Raw genomic sequence first — 5,969 nt, 5'->3', positions numbered from 1 at the left:
TCAGACTCATGTCCATCGAGTCAGTGATGCCATCCAGCCATCTCATCCTCTGTCGTCCCCTTCTCCTCCTGCCCCCACTCCCTCCCAGCATCAGAGTCTTTTCCAATGAGTCAACTCTTCGCATGAGGTACAAAGATCCAGGCGAAGTAGCTGCCGAATAAAAAAAAAAGCAAAGGGTCATATCAGACTCTGAGAATGACATTGGTGGTGCTGATGTGGAATTTAAGCTAGATGCTAAGGAGGAAGGAAGCAGTGATGAAATAAGCAGTGGCATGGGGGACAGGGACACTGAAGGCCTGGACAGCCCTGTCAGAGTTGCTCCAAAGCGGAAGAGAATGGTAACTGGAGATGGTTCCCTCAAGAGGAAGAGTTCAAAGAAGGAAATGCCCTCAGTCACCAAAAGAGCAACTGACATTTCATCAGAAGCCAAGAATACTTTGAGTACTCTCTCTGTCCCTCAAAATTCTGAATCCCAAGCCCACATTAGTGGAGGATGTGATGACAGTAAGCGCCCCACTGTATCATGAAACTTTAGAGAGGCTTAAGGAGGAAAAGAGAAGAGATGTGCACAGGAGGCGGCCCGATCACCCTGATTTCGATGCATCTGCACTCTATGTGCCTGAGGATTTCCTTAATTCCTGTACTCCTGGGATGAGGAAGTGGTTACAAATTAAGTCTCAGAACTTTGATCTGGTCATATTTTATAAAGTGGGGAAGTTTTATGAGCTGTACCGCAGGGATGCCCTTATTGGAGTCAGTGAACTAGGGCTGGTATTCATGAAAGGCAACTGGGCCCATTCTGGTCCCCCTGAAATTGCGTTTGGCCGATACTCAGATTCCCTGGTCCAGAAGGGCTATAAAGTAGCACGAGCAGAACAGACTGAGACCCCAGACATGATGGAGGCACGATGCCGAAAGATGGCACACAACTTAGTATGACAGAGTGGTGCGGAGGGAGATCTGTAGGGTCATTACCAAGGGCACACATACCTACAGTGTGCTGGAGGGTGACGAACTGCAGTAAGTATTCTTAGCCTCAAAGAGAAAAGAGGAGTCTTCTGGCCACGTTTGTGTGTATGGAATATGATTTGTTGATACCTCACTGGGGAGGTTCTTCATAGGTCAGTTTTCAGATGATTGCCACTGTTCCAGGTTTAGGACTTTAGTGGCACACTATCCTCCAGTAGAAGTCTTATTTGAAAGAGGAAATCTCTCAACAGAAACTAAGATGATTCTCAAGAGTTTATTATCCTCTTTGACTCCCTGGTGGCTCAGATGGTAAAGCATCTGCCTGCAATGCGAGAGACCTGAGTTCGATCCCCAGGTCGGGAAGATCCTCTGGAGAAGGAAATGGCAACCCACTCCAGTACTCTTGCTTAGAAAATTCCATGGATGGAGGAGCTTGGTGGGCTACAGTCCATGGGGTTGCAAAGAGTGGGACACGACTGAGCGACTTCGTCTTCGCCTTCTCTTCAGAAAGGTCTGATACCAGGCTCCCAGTTTTGGGATGCAGCCAAAACTTTGAGAACTCTCCTTCAAGAAGGATATTTTACAGACAAGTTAAATGAGGATGGTAGGGTGATGCTACCCCAAGTGCTTAAAGGTATGACCTCAGAGTCAGATTCTATTGGACTGACACCAGGAGAGGAGAGTGAATTGGCCCTCTCTGCTCTTGGTGGTTGTGTCTTCTACATCAAAAAATGCCTTATTGACCAGGAGCTTTTATCAATGGCTGATTTTGAAGAGTATGTTCTCTTGGATTCTGACAGGGTCTGTGCTACAAGACCTGGTGCTGTCTTTGCTAAAGCCAATCAACGAATGGTGCTAGATGCTGTGACACTGAACAACTTTGAGATTTTTTTGAATGGAACAAACGGCTCTACTAAAGGGATCTTGTTAGAGAAGATTGATACTTGCCATACTCCCTTTGGTAAATGGCTTCTAAAGCAGTGGCTTTGTGCCCCACTATTAACCCTCATGCTATCAGTGATTGTCTGGATGCCACAAAAGACCTAATGGTTGTGCCTGACAAAATCTCTGAGGTTTTAGACCTTCTTAAGAAGCTTCCAGATCTTGAGAGACTACTGAGTAAAATTCATAATGTTGGCTCTCCCCTCAAGAGCCAGAACCACCCAGATAGCTGGGCTATACTGTATGAAGAAACCACATACAGCGAAAAAAAAAAAAAAGATTATTGATTTTCTTTCAGCTCTGGAAGGATTCAAAGTAATATGTAAAATTATAGGGATTATGGAAGAAGTCATTGATGACTTTAAGTCTAAAATCCTTAAGCAGGTCCTTACTCTGCAGACAAAAAATCCTGAAGGCCGCTTTCCTGATTTGACTTTAGAACTGACTACTGGGACCTTTGACCATGAAAAGGCTCGAACAACTGTTGTACTGATTACTCCCAAAGCAGGATTTGACTCTGATTATGATCAAGCTCTTGCTGAAATAAGAGAAAAAACAGAGCCTCCTGGAATACTTAGAGAAACAGCACAGTTGAATTGGCTGTAGGACCATAGTTAACTGGGGAATCGGTAGGAATCATTACCTGTTGGAAATTCCAGAGAATTTTATCACCCATAATTTGCCAGAAGAATATGAGTTGAAATCCACTCAAAAGGGCTGTAAACAATACTGGACCAAAACAATTGAGAAGTTGGTTAATCTGAAAAATGCTGAAGAACAGAGAGATGCGTTATTAAAAGACTGCATGGGGTGACTGTTCTATACCTTTGATAAAAATTATAAGGACTGGCCGGCTGCTGAGTGCATCACAGTGTTGGATGTCTTATCATGCCTGGCTAACTACAGTCAAGGGGTGATGGTCCTATGTATCTTCCAGTAATTCTGTTGCCAGAAGAAGCTACTCCTCCCTCTCTAGACCTTAAAGGATCATGCCATCCCTGCATTACGAAGACTTTTTTTGGTGATGACTTTATTCCTAATGACATTCTAATAAGAGGAAGAGGAGGAGGAAAATGGCAAAGCTTATTGTGGCTTGTTACTGGGCCAAATATGGGAGGCAAGTCTACACTCATGAGACAGGCTGGCCTATTAGCTGTAATAGCCCAGATGGGCTGTTAGGTACCATTTGAAGTGTGTAGGCTCACACCAATTGATAGAGTGTTTACTAACTTTGGTGCCTCAGACAGAATAATGTCAGGTGAAAGTACATTATTTGTTGAATTGAGTGAAACTGCCAGTATACTTACACAAGCACATTCTTTGGTGCTTGTGGATGAATTAGGAAGAGGTACTGCAGTGTTTGATAGGACAGCAATAGCAGATGCAGTTGTTAAAGAACTTGCTGAGAATAGAAAGTGTCGTACATTGTTTTCTACCCACTACCACTCACTAGTTGAAGATTATTCTCAAAATGTTGCTGTGCGCCTAGGGCACATGAAAATGAATGTGAAGATCCCAGCTAGGAGACTATTACCTTCCTCTATAAATTCATTACAGGAGCCTGTCCTAAAAGCTGTGGCTTTAATGCAGCTAGGCTTGCAAATCTTTGAGGAGGTTATTCAAAAGGGACATAGAAAAGCAAGAGAATTTGAGAAGATGACTCGGTCACTGCAGTTGTTTCGGGAGGTTTGTCTGGCTAGTGAAAGGTTGACTGTGGATGCTGAAGCTGTCCATAAGTTGCTGACTTTGAGGAATTATAGACATTGGAAGCTTTGAGTTCACTTTTGACAAAGGTGGTAAATTCAGACAACATTATGATCTAGTAAACTTTAATTTTTTAAAATGGAAAAAAAAAGAAAGAAAGAAAGAAAATAGTCCTTAGACTGATTGACACCTCCAGGCTGAAAACTCACTCTAGACCTCAGTGTTAGGCGTGGAAGAGAAGGTGGTGGGGTCTGAGGAAATTTGGAGAAGGCATGCCCTGTCTAAAGGGGCTGCGGTTAGCTCCAGCCGAGCATTGCCCTATAGGAAATGGGCCGAGTGTTGCTGGATCTTCCAATTTTTAAAGAAAAGCCAGAAATTATATTTCTTTGTGATATCTCCTGATTTGAAAACATTTGCTGTTTTTGATTTGAAAATATATATACCCATATGTTCTATGGGCCAAACAAAACCTGTCTACATTCTGAGTTTCCTGTGGGTTTGGTTTGTGACTTCTGGTTTAGTCCCAGTCTACATGCTAAGTCTCACCTACTTCTTTACACCAGTGCCTCTGCTAAAGACACGTGCTGGAGTATTAACACAACTCTTCATATACTTTGTTAACTCTGCTGGATGTTTTTTGTTTCTTCCACCAGATCTGCTCCTCACACCTCTCCCTCATTTTTTAAAATACTTTTTATTTATGTATTTAATTTTTGGCTGCACTGGGTCTTCGTGGGTATGCGTGGGCTTTCTTTAGTTGCAGCGAGTGGGGGCTACACTCTAGTTGTGGTGGCTTCTCTTGTTGTGAAGCATGGATTCTAGAGTACACGGGTTTCAGTGGTTGCGGCTTGTGGACTCTGGAGCACAGGCTCACAAGTTATGGTGCATAGGCTTAGTGGTCCCGAGGCAAGTGGAATGTTCCTGGACCAGGGGTCGAACCTGTGTCTTCTCCATTGGCAGGCAGATTCTTATCCACTGTACCACCAAAGAAGTCCCACACACCTCTCCTTCGTTATCCCTGTCCTGGGAAGCTAACCTGTGTGTGTGTCTTGCATCCATAGCCTTTCAACTTGGTTTCCTGCTGCTTTTGGCCAATAAGAGGCATGGGGGGAGAAGGGAGAAAGGGAGGAGATCAAGGTCTCAAAGTAGATTATACGTGCGACTGGGCAGTGAAGGTCATCCCTCTTGGACTATGACTTTGGCTAAACTGAGGAAATTATGAGTTGAGTAATATTTCAACCTGCTACCCAAAAAAGCTAGATTTGCACCTCAGTAGTCATGGTCCTTGACAAGTCTTAACAGAGTTGCAGCTTCTGTCAGAGGTCTTTTTAAAAGATATTTATATTTATTTATTTGGTTGTACCTAGTCTTAGTTGTGGCACGTGTATCTCAATCTGTGTTTCGGCATGCTGGATTTTAGTTATGGCATGCAAATTCTTTTTTTTTTAATTTATTTTTTAATTGAAGGGTAATTGCTTTACAGAATTTTGTTGTTTTCTGTCAAACATCAACATGAATCAGCCATAGGTCTACATATGTCCCCTCCCTCTTGAACCATCCTCCCATCTCCCTCCCCATCCCTCCCCTCTAGGTTACTACAGAGCCCCTGTTTGAGTTCCCTGAGATGTACAGCAAATTCCCATTGGCTATCTATTTTACATATGGTAATGTCAGTTTCCATGTTACTCTCTACATACACCTCACCCTCCCCTCCCCTCTCCCCGTGTCTATAAGTCTATTCTCTGTGTCTATTTCTCTATTGCTGTGTTGCAAATAAATTCATCAGTATCATCTTTCTAGATTCCATATATATGTGTTAGTATATGATGTTTATCTTTCTCTTTCTGACTTACTTCACTCTGTATAATAGGCTCTAGGTTCATCCACCTCATTAGAACTGACTCAAATGTGTTCCTTTTTATGGCTGATGAACTATGGACGGAGGTTCGTGACATTGTACAGGAGACAGGTATCAAGACCATCCCCAAGAAAAAGAAATGCAATAAAGCAAAATGGCTGTCTGAGGAGGCCTTACAAATAGCTGTGAAAAGAAGAGAAGTGAAAAGCAAAGGAGAAAAGGAAAGATATACCCATTTGAATGCAGAGTTCCAAAGAATAGCAAGGAGAGATAAGAAGGCCTTCCTCAGTGATCAGTGCAAAGAACTAGAGGAAAACAATAGAATGGGAAAAACTAGAGATCTCATCAAGAAAACTAGAGATACCAAGGGAACATTTTATGCAAAGATGGGCTTAATAAAAGACAGAAATGGTGTGGACCCAACAGAAGCAGAAGATATTAAAGAGGTGGTAAGAATACACAGAAGAACTGTACAAAAAAGATCTTCACAGCCCAG

The 5,969-nt window shown here is 42.8% G+C and overlaps 1 pseudogene; it reads left to right on the top strand.

The window, feature by feature from the left end:
• The first annotated feature begins 257 nt into the window (after window positions 1–257).
• Window positions 258–3,687, top strand: LOC138444222 (DNA mismatch repair protein Msh6 pseudogene; annotated as a pseudogene).
• The last annotated feature ends 2,282 nt before the right edge of the window (window positions 3,688–5,969 follow it).

Source organism: Ovis canadensis, chromosome 7, assembly GCF_042477335.2.
Source record: "Ovis canadensis isolate MfBH-ARS-UI-01 breed Bighorn chromosome 7, ARS-UI_OviCan_v2, whole genome shotgun sequence".
Lineage (NCBI taxonomy): Eukaryota > Metazoa > Chordata > Mammalia > Artiodactyla > Bovidae > Ovis > Ovis canadensis.
The sequence above is the reverse complement of the archived record's forward strand: the minus strand, read 5'-3'. Positions and strand labels throughout refer to the sequence as shown.